The following is an 18,903-nucleotide window of genomic DNA, read 5'->3' on the forward strand; positions in this document are numbered from 1 at the left end:
AGGAGAACTAGTGACCAATTTCCCTGATGAATATGAATGCAAAAATCCTCAACAAGGTATTAGCCAACAGGATCCAACAATACATTACAAAAAATTATTCACCAAGACCAAGTGGGATTTATACCTGGGATGCAGGGATGGTTCAATATCCACATACAAAAAAATCAATGTTATTCATCACATCAATAAAAGAAAGGACAAGGACCATACAATCCTCTCAATAGATGTAGAGAAAGCATTTGACAAAATACAGCATCTTTTCTTGATTAAAAAAAAAACCTTGAAGAAAGTAGGGATAGAAAGATCATAAAAGCCATATAGGAAAGACCCACCACTAATATCATCCTCAGTGGGGAAAAACTGAGAGATTTCCCCTAAGTTCAGGAACACGACAGAGATGTCCACTCTTTCCACTGTTATTCAACATAGTATTGGAAGTCTTAGCCTCTGCAATCAGACAACACAAAGAAATAAAAGGCATCTAAATCAGCCAGGAAGAGGTCAAATTTTCACCCTTCGCAGAGGACATGATACTGTATATGGAAAACCAAAAAGATTCCACCAAAAAACTGCTAGAACTGATTCATGAATTCAGCAAAGTTGCAGGATATAAAATCAATGCACAGAAATCGGTTGCATTCCTATACATCAGCAATGAAGCAACAGAAAGAGAAATCAAGGAATTGATCCCATTTACAGTTGCACAAAAAACATAAAATACCTAGGTATAAATCTAACCAAAGAGGTGAAAAATCTTTACACTGATAACTATAGAAAGCTTATGAAAGAAATTGAAAAAAACACAAAAAAAATGGAAAAGATTCCATGCTCCTGGATAGAAAGAACAAATATTGTTAAAATGTCGATACTACCAAAAACAATCTACATATTCAATGTAATCCCTATCAAATTAACACCACCATTCTTCACAGAGCTAAAACAATAATCCTAAAATTTGTATGGAACCAGAAAAGAGCCCAAATAACCAAAGAAATCATGAAAAGGAAAATCAAAGCAGGAGGTATCAAAATCCCAGACTTCAAGCTATACTACAAAGCTGTAGTCATCAAGACAGTATGGTACTGGCATAAAAACAGACACTCAGATTAATGGAACAGAATAGAGAACCCAGAAATGGAACCACAAATGTATGGCCAACTAATCTTTGACAAAGCAGGAAAGAATATCCAATGGAATAAAGACAGTCTCTTCAGCAAGTGGTGCTGGAAAACTGGACAGCGACATGCAGAAGAATGAACCTGGACCACTTTCTTACACCATACACAAAATAAACCCAAAATGCATGAAAGACATAAATGTAAGACAGGAAGCCATCAAAATCCTCGAGGAGAAAGCAGGCAAATCCTCCTTGACCTTGTCCGCAGCAACTTCTTACTCAACACGTCTCCAGAGGCAAGGGAAACAAAAGCAAAAATGAATTATTGGGACCTCATCAAAATAAAAATCTTCTGCCAGTGAAGCAAACAATCAGCAAAACTAAAAGGCAACCAGAGGAATGGGAGAAGATATTTGCAAAAGACATCAGATAAAGAGTTAGTATCCAAAATCTATAAAGAACTTATCAAACTCAACACCCAAAAAACAAATAATCCAGTGAAGAAATGGGCAAAAGACATGAACAGACAATTCTCCAAAGCAGTATTCCAGATGGCCAACCGACACATGAAAAAAAGCTCCACATCACTCTACATCAGGGAAATACAAATCAAAACCACAATGAGATACCACCTTACACCTGTCAGAATGGCTAACATTAACAACTCAGGGAACATCAGATATTGTCGAGGATGTAGAGAAAGAGGATCTCTTTTGCACTGCTAGTGGGAATGCAAACTGGTACAACCTTTCTGGATACCAGTATGGAGGTTCCCCAAAAAATTAAAAATGGAACTACCCTACACCCCAGCAATTGCACTACTAGACATTTTTCCAAGTGATACATGTATGCTGTTTTGAAGGGGCACATGCACCCCAATGTTTACAACAGCACTATCAACAATAGCCAAAGTATGGAAAAAGCCCAAATGTCCATCGATCTATGAATGGATAAAGAAGATGTGGTATATATATACAATGGAGTATCACTCAGCAATCAAAGAGAATGAAATCTTGCCATTTGCAACTACACGGATGGAACTAGAGGGTATTGTGCTAAGTGATATTAGTCAGTCAGAGAAATACAAATATCATATGACTTCACTCATATGAGGAGTTAAAGATACAAAACAGATGAACATAAGGGAAGGGAAACAAAAATAATATAAAACAGGGAGGGGGACAAAACATAAGGGACTCTTAAATATGGAGAACAAACAGAAGGTTATTGGAGGGTTTGTGGGAGGGGGAATGGGCTAAATGGGTAAGGGGAATTAAGTAATCTTCTCCTGAAATAATTTTTGCACTATATGTTAACTAATTTGGATGTAAACTTTAAAGAATTAAAAAATAATAATAATAAAATAAAAACTGTAACAAGATACAAATAAAGATCCATGCCTACCATAATAAGGGAAAAAAATCTCAAGCAACCTAAACTTACACCTAAGGGAGCTAAAAAATGAACGTATGAGGCATAAAACCAGCAGAAGGAAATCAAAAAAGATTAGAGCAGAAATAAGCGATATAGAAACTAACATACAATAGAATGAATCAATGAAGCCAACACCTGATTATTGAAAAAAAATTTTTTAGATGATAAACTTCTAGCCAGACTTACCAAAAAAAAGTGCCAAAGCAAATAAAGTCACAAATGAGTGAGGAAAAATAACAAACCACACCAAAAAATACAAAGCATTATAAGAGAATATTATAAAAAACTGTATGGCAACAAATTGGACAGCCTGAAAGAAATGGATAAATTCCTAGAAATATGTAAACTATCAAGCTGAAACAAGAAGAATTAGAAAACTTGAACACACTCATAACCAGCAATGATATGGAATCATTAATCAAAAAACTCTCAACAAGCAAAATTCCACAGCTATGTGGCTTTCCAGAGGTAATTCTACCAAACATTTAAAGAAGAGTCAATACCTATTTTTCTGAAACCATTTCAAAATATATAAAAGAAAGGAAAACTTGCAAATTCATTCTATAAGAAGAGCATAATCCTGATACTAAAACCAGATAAAGTCTCCACTAAAGAAGAAAACTATAGGCCAACATTCCTGATGAAGAAGGATGCAAAAATCCTCAGTAAAATACTAGCAGATTGAACTCAACCACACTTTAAAAAATAATCATTCACCATGATCAACTAGGATCTATTCCAGTGTTGCAAATTTGGCAATCAATGTAATGCATGATATTACTAAAAGAAAGGATAGGAACCATATGATCGTTTCAATATACGCAGAAAAAGCATTTGACAAAGTACAACACCCACTCATAATAAAACAACCCTCAACAAAGTAGGGAGAAAGGGAATATAACTCCACATCATAAAGTCCATATATGAAAGACACACAACTAATATCACCCTCAATGGGGAAAAACTGAGAGCTTTTCCTCCACAGTCAGGATAAAAACAAGGATATCCACCCAAAACTGTTAGGCAATATAGCACTGGAAGTCCTAACCACAGCAATTAGACAACAACAAGAAATAAAAACATCTACATAGGAAAAGAATTAAATCTTCCACTATTTGCAGACGATATGACACTCTATATAGAAAACCCAAAGATTCTAGTAAAAACCTTCAAGAACTGATAAATTCAGTAAGTTGCAAGATACAAAATCAATGTACAGAAATCTGTTGCACTTCTACACACCAATAATTAAACAGAAGGAAGAGAAATTAATGAAGGAATCCCATTAACAATTGTATCCAAACATTGAGATATGGAGGAATAAACTTTAACAAAGAAGTTAAAGACCTGTACTCTGAAAACTCTAAAACACTGAAGAAAGAAATTGAAGATGACCCAAAGAAATGGAAACACATTCCATGTTCATGGATTGGAAGAACAAATATTGTTAAAATGTCTATATTACCCAAAGCAATCTGCACATTTAATGCAATTTCTATCAAAATCCCAAAAGCAATTTTCAGAATTAAAACAAACGTAAAATTTGTTTGGAACCACAAAGGACCCCAAATAGTTGAAGCAGCCTTAAAAAAGAAAGTCAAAGCTAGAGACATCAAATTTCCAGACTTGAGTTATATTCAAAAGCTGTAGTCCTGAAAACAGTATTGTACCAGAATAAAAATAGACAAAATTATCAATGAAATGGAGTAGAAATCCCATAAATGAACCCGTAAGTATATTGGTCAAGCAATCTTTGACAAATCAGGATAGAATGTCTGATGTGAAAAAACATGGTCTCTTCAACAAATGGTGTGGATAAAATGGATAGCAGCATGCAAAAAAAAAAAAAAAGCAACTAGACCACTTTATTAAACCATACAGAAAAATAAATTTTAAATGGAATAAGATTTAAATGTGAAACCTGAAGCCATATAAATACTAGAGGGGAACACAGGCAAGTAATCTTTTTGACATCAGCCATAGCAACCTTTTCCTATATATGTCTCCTGAGACAAGAGAAACAAACTAAAAAATGAACTACTGGTATTTCAACAAAATAAAAATGTTCTACACAGTGAAGGAAACAATCAACAAAATCAAAAGGCAACCTACAGAATGGGTGAAGATATTTGCAAATTACATATCTGATAAAGAGTTAGTACCAAAAATATATAAAGAACTTAAAAATCCTCAACACCACAAAAAGGAATAATCCAATTAAAAAATAGTCAGAAGACATGAATATATTTTTCCAAAGAAGACATAAATGTGACCAATAGACACATGAAAAGATGCTTAACTTCACTCGCATCAGGGAAATAAAATCAAAATTACAATGAGATATCACCTGTCAGAAAGTCTGAAATCAACAACAAAAGAATCAACAGATGTTGGCAAGGATGCGGAGATAGGGGAACACTCTGGCACTTTTGGTGGAAAAGCAAGCTGGTGCAGCCACTCTGGAAAACTTCATGGAGTTTCCTCAAAAAGATAAAAAAACTATCCCGTGATCCACCAATTGCACTACTATTTATTTACCAAAAAAATACAAAAATACCAATTCAAACGGATATATTCACCCTGGGCAGCATTATCTATAGTAACCAAATTATGGAAATGAACCAAGTGTCCATTAACTGATGAAGATGGATAATTAAGATGTGATATATATATATATATATATATATATATATATATGCTGAAATATTCCTCAGCCATAAAAAAAAGAATTGAATCTTGCCATTTGCAACTACATGGATGGAGCTAGAAAGTATTATGCTAAGCAAAATAAATCAGTCAGATAAAGAAAATCCATGATTTTCACTCATATATGGAATGTAATTAACAAAACAAATGAGCAAAGTTGGAATAAAAGAGAGAGATGCAAACCAATAAACAGATTCTTAACTACAGAGAGCAAACTGATGGTTACCTAAGGGCAGGTGGGTGGTGGTTGGGTTAAAAAGGTGATGGGGATTAAAGATTAAACTTGTGATAAGCATCAGTTGTTGTATGGAATAGTTCTATCCCTATGTTGTACAACTGAAACTAATACTACACTATATTTTAACAAACTGGATTTTAAATAAAAATTCTAAAAATACTTGCTAAGGGATGAGATATTAGTTTTTTCAACCATTAAAATTTAATATTTTTGACATGATAACCCTAATAATCACTCTGAGATCAATCATACTGTAATATATAAATGTATCAAATAAACTGATTGTACACTTTAAAATTACAAGTTATATGTCAAATATATATCAATAAAAAGCAAGCAAAAATTCTAATGCTGAAAAACACAATGACTGAAAAGTTGCAATAGAGATTTCAATAGTAGATTTGATGAAGTAGAAGATAAAACAAGCAGACTTTATAACAAATCATTTGAAATTTTCAGTCAGGAGGGATAAAAGTAAAAAAAAAAAGAATAAAAAGGAATTAAGAAATCCTGTGGCATTAATGGGACATAATTAGTAAACAGTATTTGCCTTATGGGAATTCCAGAAGGACAAAAAGACAGAAAAAAGGTGTTGAAAAATGATTTAATGTAATAATGATTGAAAACTTTCCAATTCAGAAGAAGGATATCAATATCCAGGCACATGTAGCTAACAGTTTCCTATCAGGTTCAACCCAAAAGAGACTATACGAACACTCACCATAATAAAACTGTCAAAAATCAAATACAAAGAGATTCTTGAAAGCAGCAAGAAAAAGTTCGTCACACTTATGGGAAAACTCATACGGTTATTTAGTCGATTTTTCAGCAGATACCTTGCAGACCAGGAGAGAGTGGAAGTATATATACAAAGTATTGAAAGAAAAATAATTCCAACTATGAATATTTTACTTGGCAAAGCTACCCTTTACAATTGAAGGAGAGATAAAGATGCTCTCAGATAAACAAAATCTTAAGATGCTCCTCACCACCAGATTTACCTTACAGTAATGCTAAAGATACTCTAACATAAACAAAAGCTTAAGATGCTCTTCACCACCAGATTTACCTTACAGTAATGCTAAAGATACTCTAACATAAACAAAAGCTTAAGATGCTCTTAACCACCAGATTTACCTTACAGTAATGCTAAAGGGATTTCTTCAAGCAGAAAAGAAAGATAATAATTGGCAACATAAAGTCATGGCAATATAAAACTCACTGGTAAAGGTAAATATACAGTAAAATTTAGAATATGGTAATATGAGTGCATGGGTGGCTCAGTCAGTTAAGCATCTGACTTTGGCTCAGTTAATGATCTCACAGTTCAAAAGTTCGAGTCCTGCATCATGTGAAATTGAGCCCCACTTCAGGTGAGTGCATGAGCACTGCTTTGGGTGAGCCCTGTTTCTCTCTCTCTTCCTCTCTCTTCCTCTCTCTCTCTCTCTCTCTCTCTCTCTCTCTCTGCCTCTCTCTCTGCCCCTCGTTCACTTTCATCCTTTCTGTCTTGTGCAAAAAAAAAAATAATAATATTGTAGCATTTCTGTGTGAATCACTTGTAATGCTAGCATAAAAATTAATACAAAACAATTAAATATTAATATAGCTATAATAATTTGGATACACTCTATAAAAGTAAATTTCAGGGGCGCCTGGGTGGCGCAGTCGGTTAAGCGTCCGACTTCAGCCAGGTCACGATCTCGCGGTCCGTGAGTTCGAGCCCCGCGTCGGGCTCTGGGCTGATGGCTCAGAGCCTGGAGCCTGTTTCCCATTCTGTGTCTCCCTCTCTCTCTGGCCCTCCCCCGTTCATGCTCTGTCTCTCTCTCTGTCCCAAAAATAAAAATAAACGTTGAAAAGAAAGAAAAAAAAAGAAAAAAAAATTTAAAAAAAAGTAAATTTCAACACAAAAATAAATAATGGAAAAGAAATAAAATTAAGTTTTTATATATGAACAATGGTAATGTGTTGTCACTTAAAATATATTGTTAAAACTATGAGATGTTTTATGTAAGCCTCATGGTAATGACACAGCCAAAACCTGTAGCAGATACAAAAAATATACAGAAAATGGAATCCAAGTATACCAATATAGAAAGTCATCAAAACACAAAAAAAGTACAGCAAGAGAGAAAGAAAAGTAAAATGAATGTATAAAATTCTCAGAAAACAATTTACAGGGGCACCTGATGGACTCTTGGTTTTGACTCAGGTCAGGATCTCAGAGTTTGTGAGTTTGATCCCCACATGGGGCTTTGTGCTCACAGCTGTGGATTTCTGTCTCCCTCTCCCCCCACACCCTGCTAGCTCTCTCTCTCAAAACAAATAAATAACCATAATTATTTTAAATAAGAAAATGAAAAATAAAAATACAGGCTCCTGGGTGGCTCAGTCGGTTAAGTGTCTGAGTCTTGATTTTGGCTCAGGTCGTGATCTCACCAGTTGTAAGTTCAAGCCCCATGTCAGGCTCTGCACTAACAGTGGGAAACCTTCTTAGAATTCTCTCTCTCTCTCTCTCTCTCTCTCTGCACCTCCCCTGCTCTCATTTTCTCTATCTTTCAAAATAAATCAACTTTTTAAAATAAAAAAAAATAAAAAAATGAAAATAAAACATTTTAGAAATGTCAATAGTAAGTCTATACCTATCAAGAAATACTTTAAATTTAAATAGATTAAACTATTTAATCAAAAGACATGAAGAAGCTAAATTTATTTCAAACAATACAAAAGACCCATCTATATGCTGCCAAAAGAGACTCACTTCAGCTTAAAGGACACACATGGGCTGAAAATAAAAGATGGAAAAAAAATTTGATGTAAAGGGAAGTTAAAGGAGAGAAGGGGTGGCTGTACTTTTAGCAAAAAAAAAAAAGATTTTAAGTAAAAAACTCTAGCAAAAGACAAAGAACATCATTATATAGTGATAAAGATGTCAACTTATAAGAGGAAATGACAATTATATATATATATATATATATATATATATATATATCAAAATTAGAGCACCTAAATATATGAAGGCATTTTTTTTTTAATTTTTTTTTTCAACGTTTATTTATTTTTGGGACAGAGAGAGACAGAGCATGAACGGGGGAGGGGCAGAGAGAGAGGGAGACACAGAATCGGAAACAGGCTCCAGGCTCTGAGCCATCAGCCCAGAGCCCGACGCGGGGCTCGAACTCACAGACCGCGAGATCGTGACCTGGCTGAAGTCGGACGCTTAACCCACTGCGCCACCCAGGCGCCCCATGAAGGCATTTTTTGACATATCTGAAAAGAGTAATAGACAACACCACAATAGTAATAGTAAATACAATATCTCATTTTTAACCATAAATAAGCCATACAAAGAGGAAATCAAAAAGAAATCATTGCAAAATGTTTATAGTAATAAATGTCTACATTAATAATTTTTAAAAATCTCAGAGAAAACACCTCACTTTACCCTTCAAGGAATTAGAAAAAGAACTAACAAAGCCCAAACTTGTCAGAAAAAAAGTACATAACAAAGATAAGAACAGAAATAAATGAACTACAGACCATTAAAATAATTAAATAAACAAATAAACAAATAAATAAAACTAAGCTGCTTCTATGAAAAGATAAAATTAACAAATTTTTTTCAATAAAATTTTTAAGTTTATTTATTTTGAGAGAGGGTGCAAGTGGGAGTAGGGCAGAAAGAGAGGGAGAGAGAATCACAAGCAGATTCTGAGTGTGGTCGACATGCAGAGCTCAATGAGCTGCTTGAACTCACAAACCATGAGATCGTGACCTGAGCTTAAATCAAGAGTCCATCACTTAACTGACTGAGCCACTCAGGTGCCACAAAACTGACACACTCTTAGCTATATAAACTAAGGAATAAAATACAGGAATCAAATAAATATAATGATAAATGAAAGAGGAGACATTAAAGCCAATACCACAAAAGTACAAAAGATCATGAATGACTACTAAGAAAAATTATATGAACTAGCACAGCCGCTCTTACACAACTAAGCAGATAGAAAAAAAAACACATTGAAAAAGAGTGGAGATGTTGGGAGCCAACCCCCCAGAATGGGGACCCAAAAGCAGAAGGATATCACATTCATGGATGTCCTTTCTGAGAAGCAAGGTGTTCCAGCTTTATATCAGGCACCCCACCTTGGAGATCTGTAGCAAGAAGATGAGATTCCATAACATCTGGCTTTGAACATTTTTGGGGTTTAAATCCATTAAAGCTGAGAAGCTATAGGAAAATTACAATCCACTGGTAACAGGCTTGTGCACTGTAATCATCACTCCAAAATTCATCAGAGAAACAGCAGTTTGAGGTGCACCTGGACTACAAGTGAAGGAGACTTATTGGATAATTTCAGAGAAAGTTCCATGAGGTCAGGGATCTGTGGAAACTTTCACGGAGAAAGAAAATGCTGGCAAGTGACATTTTTTCTTACCCTTCTCCAGCCTAGCTGGCTCAAGGCTTGTAGACAGCAGTTCTGACACTGTCCATCTATCTTTCTATTATTCTTCAGCAGAAAATTTGAGAACAGAAGGGAATGACATGATATATTCAAAGTGAAAAAATATGTATACAATCATGAATACTGTACCTTGCAAAATTATCATTCAGAATTTAAGTAAAAATAGTGTTTCTCAGATAAACAAAAGTTAAAAGAGTTCATCACCACTACATTGGCCTTACAAGAAATGTTAAAGGAATTTCTTTAAGTTGAAATAAAGTCTAAAACTAGAAATAAGAATATTATGAAAAAAACGACACTGGTAAAGCACACATATAGCATAAGTAGTACAGCAATCAATTATAAAGCCAGTATAAAAGTTAGAAGACAAAAATAATAAAATCAGTAAGATCTACAATAATTAGTTAAAAGCTACACAAAATAAAAAATGTAAAACATGACCTCAAATACATAAAACATGGAAGGAGTAAAATGTAGTACTTTTCAAATGTGTTCAAAACTAATTGGCCATCAACTTAGCATACACTGTTATATATAATGGGTGTTATAAATGAACAGCATAATGACTACAAACCCAAACCCTATAGTAGATACACAAAAAATAAAGAGAAATTAATCCAAACACAACCCAAAAAGGTTATCCGGTCACCAGAAAATACAGCAAGAAGAAAGGAACAGAGAAGAACTACAGAAACAAGAAAACAATTAACAAAATGACAACTATCAATAACTACTTAAAATGTAAGTGGACTAAATGATGCAAACAAAAGACAGAGGGTGACTAAATAATAATAAAAAAAAAAAACCTCTCTATATGACATCTACAAGAGACTCACATAAGACCTAAAGACATATAAAGTCTGAAAGTGAAAGAATAGAAACAAATATTCCTTGCAAAATAGTTTTTTAATCAGGCAACAATACTTACATAAGATGAAATAGATTCTAAAACGGCCCATAACAAAAGACAAAGAAGGACATTACATAATGATAACAGAGTCAATCCAACAAGAGGATTGTCATAGAATCTGGGTCTAAAGTTCTTGTCTAGCAAGAAAGGGGGATGGAGGATTAAATGTGAGATATGGCTAATGTCCAGGAAAAGATAAGACCCCCCATGAAGGGTCCTTGTTCCATTTTTATTAGGATCAGAAGGCTTACAAACATGGTGATGCATGGCACAAAGAGACAATGAAGCTGTGAACATTAACTCATGGACATGAAGGAAAGGGAGTCTTGAAGGTATTCAGGGTTAGGGGTTTCAGTTAATACAAAACAAAATCCTGCCCCCGGGGTGGCCAGGCAGAAGGTTAGTTTAGAGCAGACAGGAGGCACCACCTCTGTTTACTTAAAATGGTCTAGAGTATGAGACAGAGCACATAACCTCAGGGTTAATAAAGAACCTTTCTTTTGTTAATTAGCTCCACTCTGGTCAACTTCACCTGCAGCACAGAGGTCTATAGCCCTATTTACCTGTTTACTTAATTTGGTCCTTCCTTCCTGTGAAAGCAGCTTTCAGCTATAGTACTAAATTGGGGGGGGCACTTTCGCCCTGAATACCTAATCTTGCTTACCTCATATATCTTTCTTTGGGGATCTTTGCCCCTCCCTCTATTCTGGGTGTCTTTGTCCCCTTCTCTATTCTGAGGGCCTTAGCCCCCCTTCTCTATCCTTACTCGCCTATTCTTGTTTACCCAAACTTGGGTGAGAGCATCCTATGGATGTGTAATTCTTTATGCCTTGTTAACCCACTGGTGCAAGCCCAGGGATTTTCTAAGCTTATTCTCCACAGAGGATATACCAATTGTAAATATCTTTGCAACCAACATAGGAACATCTAAATATGTAAAGCAAATATTAATGGACATAAAGGGAGAAATTGACAGTAAAGCAATATTGGCAAGTCACTTATATCAAAGGATAGATTATCCAGACGGAAAACCGTGGAAGAAACAGCTTTGAATGACACATTAGACCAGATGGACTTACAGAATATTCCATCCAAAACCAACAGGATACACATTCTCTTCAAGAACACATGGAATATTATAAAGGATAGCTCATAATGTCACACCACAAACTAAATCTTAATAAGTTTAAGGAGATTGAAATCATATATAAAACATCTTTTCCCACCAAAATGATATGATACTAGAAATCAAATACAAGAGAAAACAAATGAAAACATACACACACACACACACACACACACACACACACACACACATTTAGTGGCTAAACAGCATGCTTCTAAATAACCATTGGGTCAATGGAAAACTCACAGGCAAATTTTTTTTAAAAATGAGAGATCAATGGAAATGGAAACACAATGTTCTAAAATCTTTTGGATGAAGCAAAAGTAGTTGTAGCAAGTATGTTTATAGTGATACAAATGCACCTCAAGGAAGAAGAAAAATTTCAAATAAACAATATAACCTAACATCTAAAGAAACTAGAAAAATAGAACAAACCTAGCCCAAAGTTAGTAGTAGAAAGGAAATGAAATAATCAGAATGGAATTAAATAAAATAAAAACTAAAATAAAAAGTTTATAAAAACAATGAAACTACAATGAAGGAAACCATTAAAATAAAAAGGTAATGTGATGTATGGTAAAATATATTGGCAAATGATTTCTTTGACAGAAATTTAATATCCAGAATATATAAAGAACTCATACAACTCAACATACAGTACTCCAGTGGAAAAAAAAATGGGCAGAGGGCCTACATAAACATCTTTCCAAAGAAGACACACAGACATGTTACAAGGTGCTCAATGTCACTAATTATCAAGGAAATGGAAATCACAAACACAACGAGGTATCACCTCACATCAGTTAGAATGATTAGTATCAAAAGGACAAGAAATAATGAATGTTGACAAGTATGTATAGAAAAGGGAAAGATCATGCAATTGTTACTGATAATGTAAATTGGTGCAGTCACTATGAAAAACAGTGTGGAGTTTACTAAAACTAAACATAGAAATACCATATGATCCAGTAATTACATTTCTGGGTATTTTCCCCCAAAAAACTAAAAGCACTAATATAAAAATATATGCACCCCAATGTTTACAGCTATATCATTTGCAATAGCCAAGATATGGCAGAAACGCAAGTGTCCATCAATGCATGAATGGATAAAGATGTGGTATAAATATACAAAGTGGATAAATAAGATGTAGTATGGAATATTTTCATCCATACAAAGTATTAGATAACCATTTACAACAACATGGATGGGCCCAGAGGGCATTAAGCTAAGAGAAATAAGTCAGACCTAGAAAGTAATTAGTGTATTATATCACTTTTATGTGTTATATAAAATACAAAACAAATGAACAAAGAAATCAAAACAGAAAAAAAAAGAATAATAAATACAGAGTATGAACTAGTGGTTACTGGAGTTGAGGTGTGCGTCAGGATGGTTAAATATTTGAAGAGATTTAAGAGATACTTACATCTAGTTATATAATAAATCACAAGGATGTAAAATACAGCATAGGTAATATAGTCAATACTACTGGAATAGCATTGTGTGATGACAGGTGGTAACTATACTTGTGGTGGACATTTTGTAATGTATGTAATTTTTTAAATTATTTGATTGTAAGTTCTTTTTTCCTTCCACGTTTTAATTTAAATCCTAGTAAGTTAACATACACTGCAATATTAGTTTCAAATGTATGATATAATGATTCATCACTACATACAACACCTAGTGCTCATCACAAGTGCCTTCCTTAGTACCCATCACCCATCTAGCCCATTTCCCAATAACCTCCCTCCAGTTTTTTTTTTCTATAGTAAAGAATCTGTTTCATGGATTGTCTCTCTCTGTCTCTCCCCACCATGTTCATCTGCTTTATTTCTTAAACTCCACATATGAGTGAAATCATATGGTATTTGCTTCTTCTTAATGACTTATTTCACTTGGCTTAATAAACTCTAGCCCCATGCATATTGTTGAAAACGGCAAGATTTCATTCTTTTTTATGGAGAGTAATACTCCAGTGTATTTGTATATAAAATACTCCCCTGTGTGTGTGTATCACTTCTTCTTTATCCTTTCATCAGTCAATATCAATCAATGGACATTTGGGCCCTTTCCATAATTTGGATATTGTTGATAATGCTGCTATAAACATCGGAGTACATGTATATCTTAAAATCCGTATTTTTGTGTCCTTTGGGTAAATACTTAGTAGTGGAATTGCTGGCTCATAGTGTAGTTCTATTTTTAACTTTTTGAAGAACCTCCATAATGTATTCCAGAGTGGTTGCACAAGTTTGCATTCCCACGACAGTGTAAGAAGGTTCCCCTTTCTCCACATCCTTGCCAACATCTGTTGTTTTTCCCATGTTAATTTTAGCCATCTTGACTAATGGTGTGAAGTGCTTTCTCATTTTTAATTTTGATTTGTATTTCCCCGATGATGAAAGATGTTGACCATCTTTCCTTATATCTGTTAGCCATCTGTTTGTCTTTGGAAAGATGTCTACTCATGACTTCTGCCCATTCTTTAACTAGATTACTTGGTTTTTGGCTCTTCAGTTTTATAAGTTCATTATATATATTAGATACTAGCCCTTTATCAGATATGTCATTTGAGAATATCTTCTGCCATTCCATAGGATGCCTTTAAGTATTTTTTATTGTTTTGTTTTGTTTTGTCTTGCTGTGCAAAAACTTTTATCTTGATGAAGGCCCAGTAGTTAATTATTGTTTTTGTTTCCATTGCCTCCAAAGACATGTCTATTAAGAAGTTGCTATGGCCAATGTCAAAGAGGTTGCTGCCTCAATTCTCCTCTAAGATTTTGATGATTTCCTTTCTCACATTTAGGTCTTTCATCCATTTTGAATTTATTTTCTTGTGTGGTATAAGAAAGTGGACCAGTCTCATCCTTCTGCATGCTGCTGTCCAGTTTTCCCAAAAAAATTTGTTGAAGAGATTATCTTTTATCCATTGAATATTCTCTCCTGTTTTGTCTAAGACTACTTGACCATATACTTGTCGGTCCATGTCAGGGTTTTCTATTCCACTCCACTGATCTTTGTGTTTGTTTTTCTGCCAGTACCATACTATCTTGATCACAACAGATTTGTTTTTGATTACTGATACAATTTCCTTTCTGGTTATTAATCTGTTCAAGTTTTCCATTTCTTTCTGTTTAAGTATTGACAGTTTATACATTTCTAGAAATTCACATATATTTTTTCCAATTTGCCTAATTTGTTGGCATATATTTTTAAAAATATTTTCTTTTGGTTGGTTGTATTTATGTGGTGTGGTTTGGGATTTATCCCCTCTCATTTTAGTTTATTTATTTGGGTCCTTTCTCTTTTCTGTTTTATAAGTCTGGCTAGGAGTTTATCAATTTCATTAATTATTACACAGAACCAGGTCCTGGTTTCATTGTTGTTCTAAATTTTTTGTTTCTGTATCATTGATTTCTGCTCTAATCCTTATTATTTTCCTTCTTCTGTTGGCTTTAGTCTTTATTTTTCTTTGTTTGCCTCATTTATATGTAAGGTTTCTTTCAGATTTTTCTTGCTATATTGCTATATATGGTCTATATAAGGCCTATATTGTTATATACTTTCCACTTATGACCACTCTTGCTGCATCCCAAAGGTTTCAGACCATGATTTTTTTAAGTTATCTATTTATTTGGGGACATAGAAGAAGAGAGAGAGACAGAGAGAGAAAGTGGGCAAGGGGAGAAAGAGAGGGAGAGAGAGAATCCCAAGTAGGTTGTGCACTGTCAGTGCAGAGCTGATGCAGGGCTTGAACTCACTAACTGTGACATCATGACCTCAGCTGAAATCAAGAGTCAGACAGTTAACATCCTGAGCCACCCAGATGCCCCCAGATCATCTTGTTTTCATTGTTATTTTTTCCACGTGTTTTTACATTTATTCTTTAATTTTCTGGTTGACTCATTCATTCTTTAGCAAGATGTTCTTTATTTTCTATATATTTGTGTTCTATCCAAACTTTTTCTTGTGGTTGATTTCAAGTTTCATAGTGTTGTGGTCAGAAAACATGCATGGTATGGTTTAAATCTTTTTGCACTTGTTGAGGCCTGATTTGTGACCCAGTCTCTTATCTATTTTAGAGAATGTCCCTTGTTCACTTGAAAAGAATGTGTATTCTGCTGCTGTAAGATGAAATAAATGTTCTGAATATGTCTGTAAGTCCATGTGGCCCAGTGTGTCATTCAAGCCACTCTTTCTTTTTTGGTTTTTGCTTAGATGATCTGTCCACTAATGTATGTGTGGTGTTAAAGTCCCTGGCTATTATTGTATTACTATCAGTGAGGTATTATGTTTGTTATGGTTATATATATGTATATACATATACATATATATATATTTGGGTTCTTCTAACTTGGGAGCAAAATATTTGCAAATTTTAGGTCTTATTGATGGATAGACTGCTTTAATATAATATAGTGCTCTCCTTCAACTCTTATTACAATCTTTGTTTTAAAATCTAGTTTGTCTAAGTATTGATACTCTGGCTTTCTTTTGTTGTCCATTTGCTCGGTAAATATTTCTCTGTCCCTTCACTTTCAATCTGCAGGTGTCTTTAGGTCTAAACTTAGTCTCTTGTAGGCAGCAAATAAATGGATCTTGTTTCTTTATCCACTCTGATATCCTATATATTTTGTTTGGAGCATTTTGTCCATTTACATTCTTAGTAATTATAAATGGATATGAATTTCATGCCATTGTTTACTTGTTTTGTTGTTGTTTGTGGATATATTTCTGTTCCTTTCTAGCCTTTTATGCTTTTGGTGTCCCCCCCCCCCCGCAAAGAGTCCTCTTGAATATTTCTTGCAGGGCTGGTTTAGTGGCCATGGAGTCCCTTAGTTATTGCTTTCTGAGAAATTCTATCTATCCTTCTCTTCTAAATTATACCCTGTTGGATATATTCTGGCTGAAAATTTTTCCTATTTAGCACGTTGAATTTATTATGCCACTTCCTTCTGCCCTGCCAAATTTCTGTGGGGAGGTCTGCTAATAACTTTATTTTTCCTCCCTTAAAAGTTAGGGACATCATTTGTCTTGCTGCTTTTAGGATTTTTCTTTATCTCTATATTTTGTAAATTTAATTGTGATGTGTCTTTTTCTTGGCCTGCTTTTGTTGATATTGATGGGAGTTCTTTGTGGCTCTAGATTTGGATGTATGTTTCCTTCCCCAGATTAGGGAATTTTTCCACTATAATTGCCTCAAATAAGTTTCCTGCCCACTTTTCTCTCTTCTTCTTCTCCTGTGTCTCCTATGATAGAAATGTTATTAGGTTTCATGGAATCATGGAGTTCCCTAAGTCTACGTTTGTGATCCAAGATTTTTCTTTTCTTCTTTTGTTAAACTTCATTGTTTTCCACAATTATATCTTCTATATCACTTGTTCATTCCTCTGCTTCTTATATCTTTGTGGTAATTACAGCAGTCAATTTTGAAACTCAGTTTTTGCATTTTTCATTTCAGCCTGATTGGTTTTAAGCTCTTTTATCTCTGTGGTAAGCATATCTCTGATGTCTTCTATGCTTTTCTCAAGCCCAGCTGATATCCTTATGATTGTTGCTTTAAATTCTGGATCAGGCATATTACTTATATCTGTTTCAATTAGATCCTTTGCCATGACCTTTTCTTGTTCTTCCTTTGGGATTAATTCCTCCATCTTGGCATTTTGTCTAGGTCTCTGTCTTCTTCTATGTGTTAGAAAAGCCGGTTATGTTCTCTGCTCCTGAGAGTAATGACTTTAAAAAGAAGAGACCATATATCATCTGGGACCTTGTGCTTCAGGAAGTATCTCTGGTATATGCTGTGTTCATTCTGCTGCTGTCTTGGCTGCTTTTTCCCTCAAGTCAGTCCTCTGCAGAGTTTCTCCTTGCTTGCTCTGGGGAGTGTTTGGACCTTGGCCAGAGTGTGCTGAGTTTTAACTAGGTGTGTTCTGGTCTGCTTGTCAAAAAAGACCTGTTGCTATTTCCACTAGAGCTGAAGCTTTGCAGAACTCTGTTCAGTATATATGGTGCATGCATGGCTTTGTGCTAGTTTTCCAGGGGATGGGCCTGCTATGCTGTTTCTCAAGCAAACTTGCCCAAGAAAACCAGTAGCAGCAGAACACAGACTGAATTTAGTTTATGCTGAAAGGCAGGGGAAGGAAATGGTGCTGATCAGCTCCTTTGTTCATGGACAGGGGAGTTTGTGCTTTGTCATGTCAGGCAAGCCCTCCCAGAAGAGTGAATAATTTCCCCTCTTGAGTCATAGGTGTTTTTCAGATTGCTGTTTTTGCATTGTCTGTGTCCAAGTTGCTTGCCTGCATGGAGCAGTGCAATGCACTTTGGGCTCTATCCCAGACAGACTGGCTGAGTTTTAAAACTCCAAACTTTACAGACCTGATGTGGCAGGCACCTGCACTCATCTTCTGGGGACAGGTCTCACCATGCTGGAATTGATGCAGGTTTGACCCAGAAGGGCAGTCACACTGGAGTGCAAGAGTGTCAGATTTGGAGCAAAACACACTAAAAAGACCAGTGCTCAGATTAACCTCAGCAGGTGTCTCTATACCTATGCTGAGAGGAAGGGAAGGAAAATGGTCCCACCAGCTCTTTTGTCCAAGAAGAGTCATTGCCACCTCTCAGATGCACTCCCAGAAGAAAGAATTTTCTCTCCCAGTGTGTCTCTGGTTATCCTCAGATTGTGTAGTCTGTCCCCAGGTTACCCATCTTCCTTCTTTACTGGAGCATGCAATGTCCCCAGCACTCTGTACTAGTCATGATGCAGACCTCAAAAACTCCAGTCTTTCTGCCTCACTAGTTGCAAAAACTCACGACAATTAGCTCCTCTCATTTTCCAAGCCAATGGCATTGGGAAGTGTTTTCCTTGTGCAAAACCCTGTGTACTCCTCCTTCCCTCTAGTCTTT

Source organism: Lynx rufus, unplaced genomic scaffold (genome assembly GCF_022079265.1).
Source record: "Lynx rufus isolate CCGP_SWC_20201006 ecotype Redwood Valley unplaced genomic scaffold, mLynRuf1.p SCAF_14, whole genome shotgun sequence".
NCBI classification, from domain to species: domain Eukaryota; kingdom Metazoa; phylum Chordata; class Mammalia; order Carnivora; family Felidae; genus Lynx; species Lynx rufus.